The following is a 19,243-nucleotide window of genomic DNA, read 5'->3' on the forward strand; positions in this document are numbered from 1 at the left end:
CATCTGAGCCATAAGGGACCCTACACATGTCAGCAGACCTAAAGGAATCGGAGGCCCCCTTAACTGAGCAATCACAGGGTGGAATACCACCTGCCCCAGAGCTTCCTCTCTGGTCTCCCTGTCAGTGCTAAGAGCTGACAGGTGGTGTCCAGCTCAGTGCACAGCACTTGGTCAGGAACTTCCTCTCAGTGAAGACACAGGAGCAGCCTGTACCAACTCACAAGGACAAAAGACTGACTTTGATGAAGAAGGAACCTGGCCCCTTCCCCAGGGAAGAGCCATGACAATGACCGGACACCCAGCACCCTGGCATGAGTGCTCAAAGCCCTCTGTTCTCAGGGCTTCCAACCCTTACCCGAGTCTAAACCGAAAGATATAGTTTATTATTGATCCTCACATTACAGATGAAGGAACCCACAGATTAAACAACTATTTCAGTGTCACACGACAAACAGATTCTGAATGTCTGTGGTCAGTCAGAATTCAAAGACACAATCAGGACACAATGGTTCTCTTCATGCAGGGGACACACACAGTAAGCACCCAAGAAGGGAAGACACAAAACAGCCTGGAGGAAGGGGAAATGCAAGAGGAAGTGACTCCAGATTGGAAGGAAGGAGGGCTGAGGTGCTACCTGCCTTGTGCGCTCACGTGAGAGCGGTTCTCAGACTCAAGACCGGTTGGAGGCTGATTTGAGCATGGCTGGCCAGTCAGTTGTGAGTGAGGGACAGCTGTGATGAGCCACTTACCACAGGGAAGGCAGGAAGAGCTTGAGACAGTGGTACCTTCTTGTTAAACCCCCGTATGAGATAGGGGAGGGAACTGAGGCTCAAACAGCTGGAAAGTCTTCACAGTTCTCCCACAAGACAGGAGGAAGGACTTCACCAGGACTGTGAAGCTCTCAGTAACAGGGTGAGACACCTTTAAAAAGTTTATATTTATCTATTCTATTCTGTCTGTATAATTTATTATTTTAATATTTATTTATACAATATATTAGTGTGTGTGTGCCCACACAACACACGTAACAGAAGTCAGAGGACAACTTACAGGAATCAATTCTTTCCTTCTACGCTGTGGGTCCTGGGAATCAAACTCAGGTCAGGCTTGACTGCATATTCCTTCACCTAATGAGACATCTCACCACCCAGTACACCGTTTCTCTTTTTAAATTTGAGACATTCACGCATGTGTATAATGCATGTGCATTCTTTCCTCCTCTATCTCCCCTCCAACTCCTCCCACATCCCCAAGCACTCCTCTCAGAATCATGACCTCTTCTGTATTCATTTTGTTTTCTATACAGATATAAGTACATGCACATGTACATATATTAGAGAGAGAGAGAGAGAGAGAGAGAGAGTTCAGCTAGTGTTACCTTTAATTTATATGTGTCTAGGGTTGATTCCTTAGGATTAGGGTCTCATCCCTGAAAAAAAACAACTGGCTCTTCCTCCCTCAGCAGCCACTGACTGCCAAGACACCTTTTTTAAAGTATTTTACTTATTATTTTTATTTTATGTGTATGAGTGTATTGCCTCCATCTGTGTAAGTGCACCTGTGTTGTGCAATGCCCACGGAGGTCAGAAGAGGGTGTCAGGTCCCTGGAACTGGAGTTACAGATGGGTGTTAGGTGCCATGAGATGCTAGGAATCGAACCCAGGTCCTCTAGAAGAGCAGCCAGTGCTCTTAACCACTGAGCCATCTCTCCAGCCCACAAGATACCTTTTTAAGGTCCCTCTACACCTTATTCAGATGCTAAGAATTTGATACTACAGTACCTGGCAAAGGTAATTCTCATTAATTAAAAGTTATTTTCTCACTGAACCTGGTGGTACATGCCTTTAATCCCAGCACTCAGGAAGCAGAGGCAGGTGGATCTCTGTGAGTTCAAAGCCAGCCTAGTCTACACAGTTAGTTCCAGGCCAGTTGGGGCTATAGGGAGACCCTGTCTCAAAAAAAAAAATGTCTGTATAATGATAGCCTGAATAATGATATGGTACTTACATTTGAGTTAATGATATATACTGATGGAAACATCATGTGAGGGGTTGTTTTTCTCCTTAATGTGGTGGAGCGTGGTCCTCAGGAAACACATGTTGACCTGTAGCCTGTTAGGATCTGACAGTGAACTGAATGAGCACAGCTTGGCCAGTGCACCAAGCATTGTCCCTGCCTGTACAGACCAGAAGCCAGACATCATACTCCCTTTTCTCTCGACCTCCCAGTGACAGCTCATCTGGAAGCCTCAGAGAGCCTGCCTGAAGCATCTCATCAAAATTCAACATCCTGTGGACACTGGGCCCTCACCTCCAGCCCCATGGTGGACACTGAAATGTCACCTTGTGCCCCAGGTGGACATTGAACGATGCCTCCAGCCCCTCGCCCTGTTCGCCCTCTGAGGGAGACTTCCAAAATGTAAATTAGATCCCATCACTCCTCTGCTCCAAATTCTCTGAAGGAAGCAATTTCTTTGTTTCCTTAGGTTTGCATTTGGTTTACTTCTGTTTTAGGGATTGGTCTCTTTATGTAGCTCAGGCCTCCAACTCCTGCTCCTGCCTCAGTCTCTTGAGTGTTAGGGTTACAGGCATGTGCCACCACCCTGGAGAGGGATGTTTCTTATAACAAGACATTTAATGTCTCCCTCGGGGCCGGCAAGCCCCAATATCACTCCCTGGAGAAATACAACAAATTTCCATCGAAGGATGTGTTCAGTAATATCCAAAACAACCTTATTCATAACAACCTAAAAAAAATAGTCAACACAATAGTTTACCAAATTGTGGTCTATGAAGACTCTAACGTACTGCTCAGCCTTATAAAAGAAAAAAGGAGACAGATTTGGCAAATTCAAAATGTCATGTTTGCTAAAAAGAAACTTTTTATTTATCTGAAATTCACATTTTAACAAGTCAGACCCTTCCAAAACATACTAAGCAAATGGAGTTAGACCTTAAAAATGTAGATCTTGAATAACTCTCTATGAGGTTAATGAGCAGGAAAAGCTAATACATATTTACAGGCACATACACACTCAACAAAACTCATTGACTTGCGTGTTTAATATTACACCTAAAACCGAACACTATCCTCTGAATTCTCATCTCTTGAACGCAGCATCCAGGGTCGCGCCCTCTTGTCACTGGCCTGTAGGTCCTCCCCTCTTCGGCTTTTCCTTGAGTCCCACTGTCCGAGGGCGATGGACGGACTTGGGCTATCCTCCTCTGTCTGGCCCTAGTTAGCTGGAGCATGCTAGAAGTCTGTTCCCTCCCTCGTACTTTGCAGCCCTCCTCCATTAAGACTCTGAACCTGGTGTGATAGTCACAGAATTCTAAGTTCCTCATTAACACAGAGGCTTTTCCGTTTGTATGCATGCCAGACAAGACACCTCACGAGCACTCATCAATGAACGGGCCAGCCATTCACTCCAACTGCTCTCCTTGCTTGTGCCTACACCCTCATACCCTCACTCAGTGTTTTCTCCAACTGTAATATTAAATGCATAAATGAAAAACCGTCAAATGGCCGGAAGAGAATGAAGGGTAAGATTTACACCCAAGTGTCACAGCTCCTCTCGACAGAACCATTATTTACGTTTTCTTCTATGTCCAAAATGTTCTATACATGAGCACATGCACACACGCATGTCCGTATTTATAGACCCTTCCTGGTATGTGGAGTGCTGCGTTCCTTCTCCGCTCGCCCCTCCCACCTCACTCCATTATGTGGTTTATTTTTTGCCCCTGCAAGCAACCCCTGAATACCTTATTACCCAGAATCCCGTGCTGACTTCCTCTGAGTGATCAATGGAAGACGATGAGAGGGGAGAAGCTTGGGCCGTCTTCTGCTTCTGTGTGGGCCCTGGGTCCTCAAGGGAGCTGGATGCTTCCAGAGCCTAAGCTCCGGTTGCAGCCCCTCGCCCAGGCGCCAACTCCCTCAGGCCCTTAGCTCTGGCACACTGACCTGCAATTAGGTATCTAGAAAACGGGATGAAACAGCATGCATGTAGGTGATTGGGCGGTGCTCTGGGAGACCTACCGCAGGACAGGTGGAAAAGCGGGGGTGGCCAGGAGACAAGCCCAGGAAGAGCAGTTCAGGGAGGCCTCCCGGCAGACACCTCAGAATGGTCCCAACTCAGCTCCGTATTGTTGCATCAGGCAGTCAGCAGCCACCCCCAGAAGGAGGTGTGCCCCAGGAGGAGGTGTACCCCAGGAGGAGGTGTGCCCCAGGAGGAAATGTACCCCAGGAGGAGATGTGGCCTGGATGAGTTGGCCCTGAGGTAGCTGAGGGCAGTTCCCAGTGAGAGATCACAATTGGTAGTCCCAGCCTTGTGGGGGTACCCAGCTCTGAAAATAAGACTTAGAGTACCACAGCACCTACTCCAGGGCAGTGATGGCTTCCCCCTGGCGTCTGAGTGTGTAACCTGCCTTACCCACCTTGTATTCACAATCCATCCATTAAAGTCAGTGTCTGATGACAGAGGAAATTGTTTCTAGTTGGAATCCTGACTCACAAACACTCTCACACGTGCACACACATGCTCTCTCTCATACATGCGTGTATGCCCTCCAAACACACATGCACACAGAGTCACGTGTTCTCACACATGCACACACACAGTCACGTGTTCTCACACATGCACACACAGAGTCACATGTTCTCACACATGCACACACACAGACTGTGTCCTTTATTCAGCCATCACAGCGCACACACAGAGTCACATGTTCTCACACATGCACACACACAGAGTCACGTGTTCTCACACACGCACACACAGAGTCATGTGTTCTCACACATGCACACACACAGAGTCTGGTGTTCTCACACATGCACACACACAGACTGTGTCCTTTATTCAGCCATCACAGCGAAAGGCAGAAGCCATTCTGAGGGGAGAAGCTGTCTTCACCTATGAAAGGGAGGGTGGGGTTTATATCAGAATTCTGAGCACAGCAGCAGTTGACTCGGTGCCAGGGTCAGCTGTCCTTGGTGATTGGAGGTCTTCCTCCCAAGATTATTTTCTCAGGCAGGTGAGCTATCTAGGGCACTAAAGGAGACGGGGGCTCCACGAGCAGCCTCCCTCAGTCCTGGAAGTGACCAGCTGATAAGGCTTGAGCAAGGCCAGCCTGCCAATTTAGGGCCAGTTGGCCACTTTAAGGGATTTATGGTTTTATGGCTTCCATGACAAGGCTTATGACTCACCTGCAATTCATACATTCTATCACATACACAGCACACAGAATCTCTGTCTCTGTCTCTCTCCCTCTCCCTCTCCCCCCCACACACACCCTCCTTTATTCTGTCTTGAAGCACAGTGGATAATCAGCACATCTCAGTCTCTGTCACTTTTCCTCGTGGGCTGTCTGGCAGTTCCCTATATCAATATATTTATCCCATACCTTAGTCTTAGACTCTGAGGTTTTCAGTTTTTCTTTTTACAAACAACTCTGTAAATAAGCACGTGTGCACATCTTTACACACGTCTACAGGTTAGTGAACATTTGTAATGTTATTAACAGCTATTAAATTTTGATAACTATTGCCAAATGATCTATCAGACTTTGACTTTGATACCTGACATCACATATGCATCAAATACGTGTCCACTCTAAGGCAGCTTGCTGGGTGTAAGGCTCTCAAGTACATGCCCTTCTCTCCCCCTTCCTTCTAGCCGTCTATTGCCTGCTGTGGATATAGACTTCTGGCAGGACTAGAGAACAGCTTCACTGCCCACTTCTCCCATGGTCTTATTGCCCATCTCATGGACCATATGATGCCCCTCAGAGCTATAGTGTGTTAGGTATGACCACAGAGGAATTTCCATCTGCCCTCTGTCCCTCTCTCAATTCAAGAGGGTTTTAGGAATTCTAAGACATGTCTAAGCTAGAAAACGGGAAGTTTTCCAGCTACCAAGAACTTGCCATATGTGTTTGGATTTGTTTGTTTGTTGTTTGTTTTTTTGTTTTGTTTTTTGAGAGAGGGTCTCCCTGTAGCCCCAGCTGGCCTGGAACTCACTATGTAGAACAGGCTTCAAACTCAGAGAGATCCGCCTGCCTCGCCCTTCTGAGTGCTGGGACTAAAGGCATGCGCCGCCATACCCGACGAACTTGCCATATGTAAGTGAACCTCACCATGCCATTGGTAATTACACCAGCACCTACATTCTGCAGACCAGACACTTGGTGTGTGCTTGTAGCTGTAAAAGCACCAGAGTCCGCCCCTTCCTGCCTTACCTGAAGTCATTGTGACACTGGTATCAGTTGCTTTTCTTGTGATCAAATAACTGATAGAAGCAACCTAGGAGAGGAAAGGTCTACTGTGCTGTTCAATTTGAGGGCACACAGCCCATTGTGTCAGGAGGGCATGGTCGCTGGAGCTGGATGCTAGCTAGCAGAGAGAGGACAGAAAGTAGAGCTGGGCTAAGAAACCTCAGGTCTTGTCCCCCAGTAACCCACTTCCTCCACTAAGCCTCACCCCAGGGCCTGACCTCAGCTGGGGACATTTCACATTCAAACCACAAGAGTTCAAAGGAGGAGAGATTGGCTCCTTTTCCAGAAAGACATTCAGATCCACTTCTTCTGCTCCCTCAGTTCCAAATTCCTCCACCGCTCCCTCCTTTCCACACGTGACATGTGGACATGCTTCTTTTATCCTGAATGTGGATCGCACCAGCTAAAATTAGTTCTAGAACATTCAAGTCCTTGTACAGTTAGAAAAACACAAAATGAAACAGTATCTGTTGGGCTGTTATGTTGTTTCCTCTCATGCTCTGGTCTCTTTATTTTAAAAGGAGCTATATTTGATTTTAATAGACCTAGATGGGATCCAGCATCCTAATAGACAGTAAACTCTTACACAAATTTGAGATGCAACCTGGAAAAAAATGATCAGAAGAGATCAAAGAGATCTCAGACCAGAGAGGAGAATGTCCAGATCTGGGTCAGGGCGGAGCTGCCCCCTGGCTGCTAGGAGAGAGCCTGACATCTCCATTTCCCTTTGGGTTACCAGAAAGACCTCACACAAGAAAGCACATCCAGGCCGCCACTCACTAAAGCTAAACCCAAGATGGCTGAGTCCACCTCAGATCTGGCCAATGCGATCAACAGGAGCCTGGAGGTCAAAAGGAAATTCCTCAGCCACTCAAATCCTTGGTCTCCTTCTGTGTTTCTTCCTAGGTGAAAAACTGATCTGCCTGGCCTCTGTCAAGTGGTCCTTAAGGGGACTTGGATGAGAAATTGGATAAGGAAGCGTTTCCTAAACCAGGAGGTGCTTGCTGCAGAATGAAAGGAGGCTATTATTCTACCCATCACCTACGTCACCTACACAACTGCCACCAACAGGTCCAACCGGAATGCCTTACCCCAGCTGACTCCACTCAAGAGAGAGACCTACCACAGAAAAAGAGGCCAGGGACCATCCATTCATCACTCAGAACTGTGATTGAGTTTGTAACCATCTGGTCACATCCTCCCAGGTCAACTGCAGTGTTGGGTATGACAGGTGGCTGACCCTGTATTTCAGTCTCAAGATGGCTCAGTGGATAAAGCACACAAGCTTGTAGACCAGAGTTGCAATCCCCAGCACCAAGATAAAATCCAGGCAGATGTGATGGCTGCAGGTAATCCCATCGCTCCACTCTGGAGGCAGAGACAGGGGATTCCCGGGGCAAAGTGGCCAGAACTGGAAGTGGTGAACTTCAAGTTCAGTGACAGACCCTGCTTCAAAAAATAAAAGTGGAGAGTGATAAAGGCCTCCACGTGCATGTACACACACATTTACATGCACCTGCACACACACAAGTTCCCACACACGTGAACATGTACATGCCTACATAAGACATACATACACACAACTCACAAATCGCTCACAGGGATAGGAACAGAAATGCTGGTCTGATTAGCACCATGCTCTTGCCCCTAAAGAGAATTACCATTGTTTGCATCACATGCAAAAATTAAACTCCTTAGACGTTGTGTATATTGACTGATGATTTCCAGTCACTTTCCCTCATTTACTCTTTTCTTTAAAAAAATTTATTTTTATTTTATGTGTACAAGTGTATTACCTGCATGTGTATAAGCGTGCAGTGCCCACAGAGATCAGAAGAGGGAGTCCAGTCCCCTGGAACTGGAGTTACAGATGGTTGTTAGTCATCATGTGGGTGCTGGGAATCGAACCTGGGTCCTCTGAGTGCAGCCAGTGGTCTTAACCACTGAGCCATCTCTCCAGCCCCTCCCTCATTCACTCTCCAGCTTGGTCTCATGGTCCCTGTGTGCTGACTCCATGCACCCTCTCAAGGTCACCAAATGACCTGCACTCAGCTCAAGCCCACAGTGAGTGACCTCACCATCTCCCCTCCTCAGCCCTCAGCGTCACTGGGTCCCTTCCTCCTGGGTGGCTCGTCTTCCCAGACTTCAAGGAGACCATCGTGTCTTTTCCTGCTGTTTTGCTCACTGGCTCCTTTTCAGCTTCCTAGGGTGGTTTTGAAGTGCCCCGCTACAGCCCTCCTTTCCTTTCTCCTCTCAGTCTCCTCCCTGGTGACCTCACCCACATTCATGGCTTCACACGCTTTCTGTAGAATAATGAACCAATTACACCTAAATCCTCAGGCAGTAATCCGGAGCTGACACCTGGACATCTAACTGCCCATTCAATGTCTGCTCTTAGATATGCTATAGATACCTAAGGCTTCAGATTTCCACAGCGGGATTCTTGTTTTATAACCTATAAAACATTCCCCATCTCAAGTCACCCACCAGAACGTCAAGGAGACCTACCATGCTTCTTTGCCCCACCCCCATTCTGTCCTCCTATCCTCCCTCTCCCCTCCTCTGATCACATTTAATATAAAAACCAACATCCACTACCAGAGGTTTCCATTGACTCTTAAACGTGAAGATCAGTGAAGCCCAATGTTGAACTCTCTCTTCTTTGTGTGACATAGAACCTTGATTAACAACCAGAAGAATCAGACAGTGAAATGATTCATTAAACTAATTAAAATCAAACAGGTTGTGAAATAGTTATTACCACAAAATTAATTACATTAGTGGGCTTGTAATAACACTATTAAGCTACCATCTGAAAAAGTCAAAATAACACATTATGTTAAAGCAAAAGTTAAAGAATTATTGCATGTGTTTCATATTCTGTAAAATTGGCAAGAAGAGCTTGAATTGGAGGCCAGCCTGAGCTACATAGCAAGATCATGTTTCAAAAACATTAAACAAACAAACAAACAAAAAACAAGAAAAGGTTTATTGTAGGGGTTTGGATAAGAAATGTCCCCACAGGCTCCAACAGTTTGAACACTTGGCCCCAATTGGCAATACTATTTGGTGAGTCATGGAACCTTTAGGAGGTGTTGGCCATACTAGAGGAAGCACGTCATCAGGGAGGGCTTTAAGAGGTCACAGCCTTGCCCTGCTCCCAGTTGGCTCTCTCTGCGTCCAGTGATTGCACCAGAACAGGATATGGGGCAGGACTCAGACCTGACACTTGTCATGGCTCTCCAGAACCTGAAGTCTGAAGGGAAACCTCTGTTTCCTGTCTGTCATTGTCTACCCATGACACCTTGAAGGGTGGTGGCCTTCTAAGGCCAGCAGGAACCAACCTAAGAGAATGAAACGGTGCTTATGATTGCAAACCAAACAGATGAAAAGAGCCTTGGTCTTTGATGGCACTGTGGAGCCATGAAATTAACCAGTGCCAGAATTTCCCTAGCTGTGGAGGTTTGCATGCAAAATAAAAAAATTCTTAATGCATTTAGAACTTTGAATTTGCTAGTCTATAATTAGAAGCCAAAAATATGCAAACACATTTTTTAAAGTCTGGGGGGTTGAGAAGGGCTGTGGAAGCATAGTGCCAACTCAGTCACCCTTGGAAGTATTCGCAAAACTCAGTCTCTACTGCATAAGCTTTGCCATTATAAAAATAAGGGGGACTGGAGAGATGGCTCAGCAGTTAAGAGCACTGGCTGCTCCTGCGGAGGACCCAGGTTCAATTCCCAGCACCCACATAGTAGCTAACAACCATCTGTAACTTCATTTCCAGGGACTCCAAATTTTTTAAATAAATAAGGCCACAGGCAGTTTCCTGGCTGAGCCCAAGAGGCTGCTGTCCTAGTTTGTTTCTTCATTGCTGTGATAAAATACTCTGACCAATACCAACTTGGGGAGGAAAGGGTTTATTTAGCTTATACCTCCCAGGTCACAGTTCATCAGGGAGACCAAAGTAGGAACTCAGGGCAGGAACCTGGAGGCAGGAGCTGGAGCACAGGCCATGGAGGAATGCTGCTTACTGGCTTGCTCCCCTGGCCCCTGCCCAGCCTGCTTTCTTATGCAACACAGGCCCACCTGCCCAGGGGTGGCACCACCCACAGTGGGCTGGGCCCTCCCACATCATTCAATAATCAAGATGCCCCACAGACATGGCCACAGGCCAATCCAATGCAGGCAATTTCCCAACTGAGGCTCCCTCAACCCGGTGTGTCAAGTTGCCACTAAAGCATCCAGCACAGCTGCTTTCAGGGAACAGCAAGGGGCCAGTGGAACCCAGGAGCAGTGGCCATGTGGGCAAACCAAACTGTGACCACCTGTGTTCCTTCATGGGTCCCTCAGAGGAGGAGGTAAACCTTGATTTAAGAAGAAAATACATTGGGAGAAGAGGGGGCCTCCACGGCCTTGGGATTTTCTGGGCAGAGGGATGGCTCTGCAGGGTGGAGCCAGGTTTGAAGAAATCTCTGCCAGGTAACACTTAATGACTACTCAGCAGCAGCACCAGGATTAATGGGCAGCCCAGTGTGGGAGCCAGCATATGAAAGCTCCAGGTCTGGATGTAGCCATGAGACACCAGATACACTGGGCCATGGAGCCTGCTCACCCAAAGCCAACTTCGAAGCCCATTTCTGGCCCACCAGGGAAAGACTAGAGTGCTTTGCTAAGCATCAACATGGAGGAGGGAGAGAGCTACCAATCTCAAAAAACACCAAAAAAGAAAAAAAAAAAGAAATCAATTAATTAAAACTAAAATATGCTAATAAGCTAACATCTAAATTATACAAAATGTATTTAGAAAAATAGTGACAAAAACTAGTTGAATAAACCAGGTATGGTGGTATATATCTTTAATCCCAGTGCTCAGGAGGCAGAGGCAAGAGTATTTCTGTGAGTTCAAGGTTAGCCTGGTCTACAGAGCAAGTTCAAGGCCAGCTGTGGCTACAAGGAGACCCTGTCTCAAAAAAAAAAAAGACAAAAAATTCATTGAATATAAAAATTTTTTTAAAGCTTTAACAAGGCCAAAGTTACCTTAAACAAAATAAGATAAAAGTTAGAAAATCATTTTTAACTTATAAAGGATAAAAGCCACTAACCTATCAAGGGTTTCTAAAAATAAGAAGCAAAGTCTTCAGTGGGTCCAAGCACTTGCCACACAAGCCTGATGGCATGAGTTCAATCCCCAGATCCCATAATAGGAGAGAGAACCGAATCCTCAAATCTTCCCTCTGACCACCACACGTGCACTGCAACACATACATGCATTCACACACTTGTACACACATCATAGATATACATAATAATAATAAATAAAAGAAAAAATTAAGTTAGGGATCAAAAAGCTAACCATCTAATAGAAAAACACAGTTTACAAAGAAAACCATTCAATTATGTCTAAATACATGTAAGAAAAAAAGATGTTAAGCCCTCAACTCAATGCAAATGAAGATACACAAATAAACTTCAGTGAGCAGGGAGATGGTGAGCTGATCACATAGCCGGGAGCTATTTCAAGGATTCAAAACAAATATAAGCACATATCTAGGCCAGGACAAGCTAAGAACAAAAAGAGTTACAAGAAGTTCAGTGATCATGCTGTCTATAACAGCTGTAACATTGTTATTTTTCAAATGTTATAGCAGAGCCCAGCAAATACTTAGGTTGTCATTAGAAAATGGAGACTTTAGGAGTCTGGAGAGATGGCTGAGTGGTTAAGAGCACTGGCTGCTCTTCCAGATGACCCAGGTTCAGTTCCCACCACCCACATGGCACCTATCAACTGTCTAGGGGACTGTTCCAGGGGATCTGATGCCCTCTTCTGGCATCCACAGGCATGTGCACACAGGTGGTACACTTACATACATGCAGGCAAAACATACACATTAAAAGAAAGAAAATGGAGACTTTAGCCACAAAGAGTTTGAATAATAAAAATTAATTAGATATAAATATGTGATCATCAATTAGAATTCTCAGAATGAACTCATTGTGTACTCTGTTAAACAATCTCCAACTCAATGAACATTTTTAGTGCCCAAACATTAGTCTAAAAAACTATCCCAAAAGATTCCCGGAGGACTGGCTAACTCCAGACCAGAAAATACAGAAAATGAACAGGTGAGCTTAAAACATCTTGTCTCATCAGGAACTGAGGAAGCAATCAGAGACTACAAACTTTGTGTTTACTAGGAGTCAGGGGTCAATCTGATAGAAAAATCTTAAGCATTGGAATAGACTTTAGAAAAGACCGGCCGATGCGGTACCTTAGAGGTAGAGCACTTGCCTGTCATATGCAAGGACCTGGGTTCAGTGACTAGCACTGAATTTTAAGGAGGAGGAGGAGGAGAAAAGAAGGAAAGAGAAGAAAGAGGGGGAAATGCCATTGCTAGAAACCTCTATCTCAAATTTAAAATCCATGAGCTGAGCTCATAATGATGTCAGACCACACAAGGGGACTGACCTCTCATTGATTGTATTTACCGAATTTGGAAAACCTAACTTATTTTTCTTAAGCTGACAGAGAAATCCAACAATCTTGTTTGTCTTGTGTATACTATTCCTTGGGGAAAACAATGATGAGCAAGTGGCTCTGTCACAGAAGTGTGAGTGATGAAGGAACGGTAGGATGAAGGTTCCCCCACCTTGCAACTGTAATGAGAAAATGAACATTTCTCCCCATCAGGTGAAGACGAAGCCATGGGAAGGTACACGTACAACTGCCACCATGCTGGCAGTCTGAACCCAGTGACCCATCTTAGCATCCCCCCAAATGAAACAACCAGAAATTGAGTTGACTAATGGACTGACATTTTTGCTCACCTGACTCCTCCGTCCCCTCATCTGTCTTGTGGTGAAGGCGGCTCCAGTAACAGCCAAGAAACACCGGTCAAGTAGATGATGTAGTGGTCAACATGAGACCCAGTTGTCTCTCTGAGAAGATAATCTTCACTCAAGACTTTGACCGGTAGCCCTTGATGTCACCTGCTCGAATGCATTAATGCATCACCGAAGAAAACAGGGAAAGAGAAGGGGTCGGCATGGGGCCAGCATGGTGCCTGACCAGGTGCTGTCAGGAAGCAGCTCCCTCATAGTGACTGCTTAATCAGGCTGTCTTACCAGGATACAGCTGAATACTCACATCAGTCAATGAGCCGAGATGATCCTGATCCCAGGAATCTGCCCAACCTCTGATGACCACTTGGCTTCTAATTGAACGCACCTACATGGGCAGTGTGGCTCTCAGGTGAACCAGAAGGCCCCTTCCCCTCAGCTGTTCCTTCTCACAGGAATTCAGAAATCAGCATTTCCGCCCCACATCCATTCTTTGGGAACCTAGGGATGAATCAGATGTTGCTTGCGTCCATCTCCAGAGGTCCTTGGAGAAGACCACATGGGATATTGCTTCCCTCACCTGCTCTGGGGTTTGACAAGCTCAGGGGGGATGGGAACTTTGTCTTGCCCAGTGTCTTGCTTCATTTCATGGGAGAATATACTACCGCATCGGGAGGACGTGTTGTACTGGTGCTGGAGAGATGGCTCAGTGGTTAAGAGCACCAGCTGCTCTTGCAGAGGACCCAGGTTCAGTTCCAAGTACCCACATAGCAGCTAATGACCATCTATAACTCCAGTTCCAGAAGATCCGACACCTTCTTCTGGCTTCTACAGACACTGCGTGACACAGGTGCACTTACAAACATGCAGCAAAACACTCATACACATAAAATTAAAATAAATAAAATAAAAAGATGTGTTTTATAAATCAGGAGTAAAAGTAAACCGCCCAGACCTGCTAGGAGAGAGTCACACCCCAAATCCCCTTTGTGACATCTTGATGATCAACTCTCGGCTTGTGAAAGCCTTTGCAATTCATTCAGGAGGAGACACCATCTGAGAAATACCTGGACCAGCACAATAAGCCCCTAAGGAAGAAGACGCCCTCAAGCTGTGCTCTGGTGTGCCGCCCTCCCTACACAGGACTGCAGCTGTCTTTAGTGAGGTTTCCTGGTAAAGAAGAAACGGAGTATGTGCACAGGAAGTTAACCAGGGAGTGCTTTCCAGAAAAACACCTTGGCCCTTGATTGTTGTGGACAATGTGATGAAGCTGGAAATTCACAATATTAAGGTGATCAATACATGGTTGGCCTTTTGACCATAGTTAATTATCTCTTATTGACACATGTTGCTTATCAAGAATTTCAGAATAAAGGTCAACAATAAAGTTAAAGTGATTTTAAAGTTGTATTTTTATTAATTTCTTTAGATTTCTTTATATATTTATTTACTTATTACAGTATGTATATGTGTGTGTGCCTGTATGAGTTTATGTGCACACAAGCACACAGGTACCCATGGAGGCCAGAAGAGGGTGCTGGATTCCCTGGAACTGGAGTTGTTGCAGGCTGTTGTGATCCAGCTTATGTGTTAGGAACCAAACCCAGGTCTTCTGCAAGAGCAGAAGCATTCTTAACTAAGCCATCTCCAGCCCCTATTTTAATTCTCTCTCTCTCTCTCTCTCTCTCTCTCTCTCCACTGATTGTATTACCGTGACTAGGGTGACAGATCCATAAAGAACCAAATCCCAGAAGACTTGGCCTGGCACTGTCTTCCCCCCACAGCCAACCGCGAAGGCGCCCTGGAAAGGCAGGGCAGAAAGGGCCCTGCGCTGAAGCCAATTAGTGCTCAGCAAACACATCGGATCATTTCGCGCTCTGCCTGCTTTCAGGCCCACCTTCGGGGCAGCTGGCATAAAAGCTTTGGGGGAAAAATAAAAAAAGTGCAGGCTCCCATGGCCAGTGAGCTTACAGCGGGTTCAGTTTGGTTTGTTTGTTTTATCCGTGTCAAAGCTTCTGAGTGGCAAAGCCAGGAAAACGAGCTGAGTCACGGGTCCTTGTAGGAAGGTTTGGACTGGGGCAGACTTGGGGGAGGCAAGAGCTGCAGCGGTTGTCCAGGTGGGGGGTAAGGAGAGAGGGCTCCTGGGTGCCTTTCTAAAGGGAAAGCTGCAGTGCACATGTACCCACACCTGTGCCCAGGGTACTGGGGGCGGGGTGCTCCCACAGGAGAAACCTCACTCTAGGGACTACAGACAGCCTGAATTATGATAGCTAGCATTAATGGGAATCCATAGCGTGCTAGACTCTGCCTGTTACCTTATTGAATTCCCATGATAGCGCTGTGGTGTCGTTTATAAACGAGGAAACCAGCACCTTGAGAAGCTAATAATGCAGTCACCCAGCCACAGTGATTGAGCTAAACTTTGAACACAGGCCATCGAGTCATGCATTACCACCATAATGAATGCATCCCCAAACATTAGCCAGACTCTTTGCCAAAATATCCTAATTGCTGCTTAAGTCCTTATTTCCCTCTGGAACTACATTGTTCTCAGCACTGCGTTCTTCCAGGCGTCTACTAGAATGGCCTGTTAAGCTCTGCTTACACCAATCAACTGCTTTTCTAGCCCAAACTTCCAAAGTGTTTCACATTCTTCCAAAACCCTGCATGGTCAGGTTCTTCACAGCCAGCAGCCTACTCTCTGGTATCGATTACTATATTAGTTACTTTTCTGTTGCTGTGATAGAAACACTGACCAAAGCAACTTATAGAAGGAAGAGTTTGGGCTTACAGTTCCAGGGGAATTACAGTCCATCATGGTGGGGAGACATGGTGGCTGGAGGGGGAGCAGAAGCTAAACTCTCACATCTTTAAGCAGGCACAGGAAGCAAGAGAGTGACTCGGGATCCAGCAAGGCTTAAGAACTCTCTAAGCCGCCCTCAGTGATGTGCGTCCTCCAGCATGGCCATACCTTCTAACACCTCCCAAAACAGCCCCACCAACTGGGGACAAAATTTCCAAATACTTGGGAGCCTATAGGGGACATTCTCTTCAAACCATCACGATTGTGTTATTTTATTATTTTTATTTAATTTTATGTGTATGAGTAGGTCTTGCTTGTATGTGTGTAAGTGCACCCATGTTGTGCAGTGCCCCCAGAGGTCAGAAGAGGGTGTCGGATCCCCTGGAACTGGAGTTACAGACAGTTATCAGCTGCCATGTGGGTGCTGGGACTCGCACCCGGGTCCTTTGCAAGAACAGGCAGTGCTCTTAACAACTGAGCGATCTCTCCAGCCCCAATTGTGTTTTATGTATTCAGTGCAATGCTCCTAAGTACGGAGGGAGCTGTTCTTTTCTTCAAAGCAGCGCTTCCCTTCGTCTATGCAATGCTCCTTCTAAGTACGGAGGGAGCTGTTCTTTTCTTCAAAGCAGCGCTTCCCTTCGTCTCTCAGCACATCCTGTGTGTCGCTGATCCCTTGCTGACTGGTGGCTGCTGAGACTGAGCTGAGGCCATGGAACTTCTCCATCAACACACGCCACACAGTCATGGTCTCCCAGTACTGAAACTGCTGGTTCATGGGAATTATTCCTCATGGGGCCTTTAAAAGTTGGTGACTGAACCTTCTCTCTTGATGACAGGACTCCCTGGAGAGAATTGGATCATCACCTGGTTCCTCACAGGTTTACAAAGAGAGGGACAGACCTCAGGCAGAAAGAATAAGGAGCTTCTGAGAGAGTCAGGGAGGGGTATTTCAGATAAGCTTCCCCATGCATACCCTTCTCACACCGCCCACAGTCCTTCCAGTGTTTGGGATATCTTTCTAGTCAATGTAACTTTATGATATGCATTTTAAATGCTCATTCTTGGAAAATGAGACCAGGCTGGTCTCAAACTCACAAAGGCCCACCTGCCTCTGCCTCCTGAGGACTGGGGTTAAAGGCGTGCACCACCATGCCTGTTTGCATTATCATTTACATAATGTGACTCTCCCAGTGAGTCCCCATTTCCTAGCTACATTAGGAATCAAGGGGTCTACTTCTATTTCTACAAAGAAACCTTTCTAGTTTTGCTTTGGAAATTACTCATACTTTCATAATAAAGTGATCCTATTATAACATTTACATTTGTATAATAAAATGAGAATCATCATTTCTACATTGCAGGGTTCTTGTGAGAGAAACAATATAAGCTTGGAGAGTATTGAGAATTCTAAAAATGACCAAGCTGGGCCTGCCTGCACGCGGTGAACACGTGCCTGCTATGTGAGCTGCTGGAGCAGCTGAGGGAATGTGGACCACCTGGGCTGCATAGTAAGACTCTGGTTCTAAAAGAAAATCCACAGATGACTGGTGAAACCGTTGATGAGACTCTCAGGAGTCTGAGTCTGTCCTCTTCCTTCAGACTAGGATTCTAATTCACTAGCTTTATGCAAAGCAGTGGTCAAAATAGTTCGGTAAATAGATTTTTGAATATGCTCTGGTCCAGTTATCCAATTCTGAGTCTGAACTCCATCAGAGAGTTTATATATTCACGTTCACATCAAGTGACTATAGTGGGGAAACAAAGGGCAGAGCGAGCACTCACACTGCTGCAAAACAAAGATATTTTTATTGTAACTTGAAACTCATTCCCTAGACAGTGGGTAATACACACACTGGGTGGTGTTAGTGGATGGAGTTACATCATTGATGAATGCAGACATGTCAAAGTCAAACTTTCCAGGTTATGGGTATCTTGAACACAATAATCAAGAATATTGACCAAAACAGGACTTTGAATACAAAACATAGGTTTTTTTTCTTTTTAAAAATTCATTGCTATTTAAGATTTGTGGTTTTCTTACATGAATGTCTGTGTGTCTGTGTATATGCCACATGTATGCAGTGCCCATGGGGGCCAGAAGAGGGTGTTGGATCTCCTGGAGCTGGAGTTACAGGCAGCTGTGAGAAGCCTGACATGGGTGCTGGGAACTGAACGTAGGTTCTGTGCAAGAGCAAGCACTCTTAGCTGCCAAGCCAGCTCTTAGCTGCCCCCACCCTTTTTGCTTTTAAATGTCACTTATTTTATTAATTTGGATAGTGACTGAAGGATGAGGTATGGAGAACTTTCCAGAAGTCTGAGTATGGATCATAAGCCCAATGTGTCCTGGACCCCGGACCCATTACTGCACTGAGCAGTCTGCCTCAGTCATGAACTTGCCGTACTCCCGGTTCACTACACAAGTAGACAGCAGTGGTAACCGAACCCCCAGAGGACTCACATGATAAAGTGCTTCAGACGCCTTCAAAGAAAGGCAAGACAGTAGTGTCAAATAATTGCACGTATTTCAAAAGAAAAGACAATTTGGTACAACGGGAAGCCCTCACTTAGAGAACACTTGGCTATGTGAAAACTGACTTCATGTTTTATCTTTTATTCAAGGGAACGTTTCTCTATTACCTGTTTTTGTTTTTGTTGTTGTTGTTGTTTTCTTGTAGTGTGGATACACGAATGCAGGGTTCCTCACATGCTACCTGAGTACTGGATCACTGAGCTACACCCACATGCTACCTGAGTACTGGATCACTGAGCTATACGCATATGCTACCTGAGTACTGGATCACTGAGCTACACCCACATGCTACCTGAGTACTGGATCACTGAGCTACACCCCTGCCTCTGATGACCTTCTCAGGCCTGTTACCAAAATCCCTTGAGGGTTTGTTAAAATACAGATGCCAGAGCTTCCACTTGCAGAATTAAAGTCTCTAAGCACAGTAACAAGCCCTTATGTTTCTAAGGGATTCCTAGACATACCAAAAAGAAAACCTCTTTCTTTCAGAGGGAAAAATCCAATTTATTAAACATTACTTTATTAAATATTTTATTATTTTTATATTGTGTATTGCCTACATGTATATAAGTATACCTGTGTTGTGTGTGCAGTGCCCTTGGAGGTCAGAAGAGGACGTCAGATCCCCTGGGAGTTACAGATGGTTATTAGCTGCCATGCGGGTGTTGGGATTCAAACCCAGGTCCAAGAGCAGCCAGTGCTCGTAACCGCTGAGTCATCTCTCCATCCCTAAAATTTATTTTTGTCCTCAAATATTATCCTTAAGATTAAATAAGGTGGATGAGGGTATCAATTTCTTGT

At 45.7% G+C, this 19,243-nt stretch overlaps 1 long non-coding RNA gene across 1 annotated transcript; it reads right to left on the reverse strand.

Moving 5' to 3' along the window:
• Positions 1-17,703: 17,703 nt before the first annotated feature.
• LOC115071768 lies at positions 17,704-19,072 on the reverse strand. Its single transcript, XR_003850846.1, has 2 exons — positions 18,661-19,072; positions 17,704-18,623 (listed from the first exon to the last, which is right to left on the reverse strand). It is a non-coding gene; the product is annotated as an uncharacterized LOC115071768 (long non-coding RNA).
• Positions 19,073-19,243: the final 171 nt, after the last annotated feature.

Source organism: Nannospalax galili, unplaced genomic scaffold (assembly GCF_000622305.1).
Source record: "Nannospalax galili isolate Female #2095 unplaced genomic scaffold, S.galili_v1.0 scaffold1141, whole genome shotgun sequence".
Taxonomy (NCBI): Eukaryota; Metazoa; Chordata; class Mammalia; order Rodentia; family Spalacidae; genus Nannospalax; species Nannospalax galili.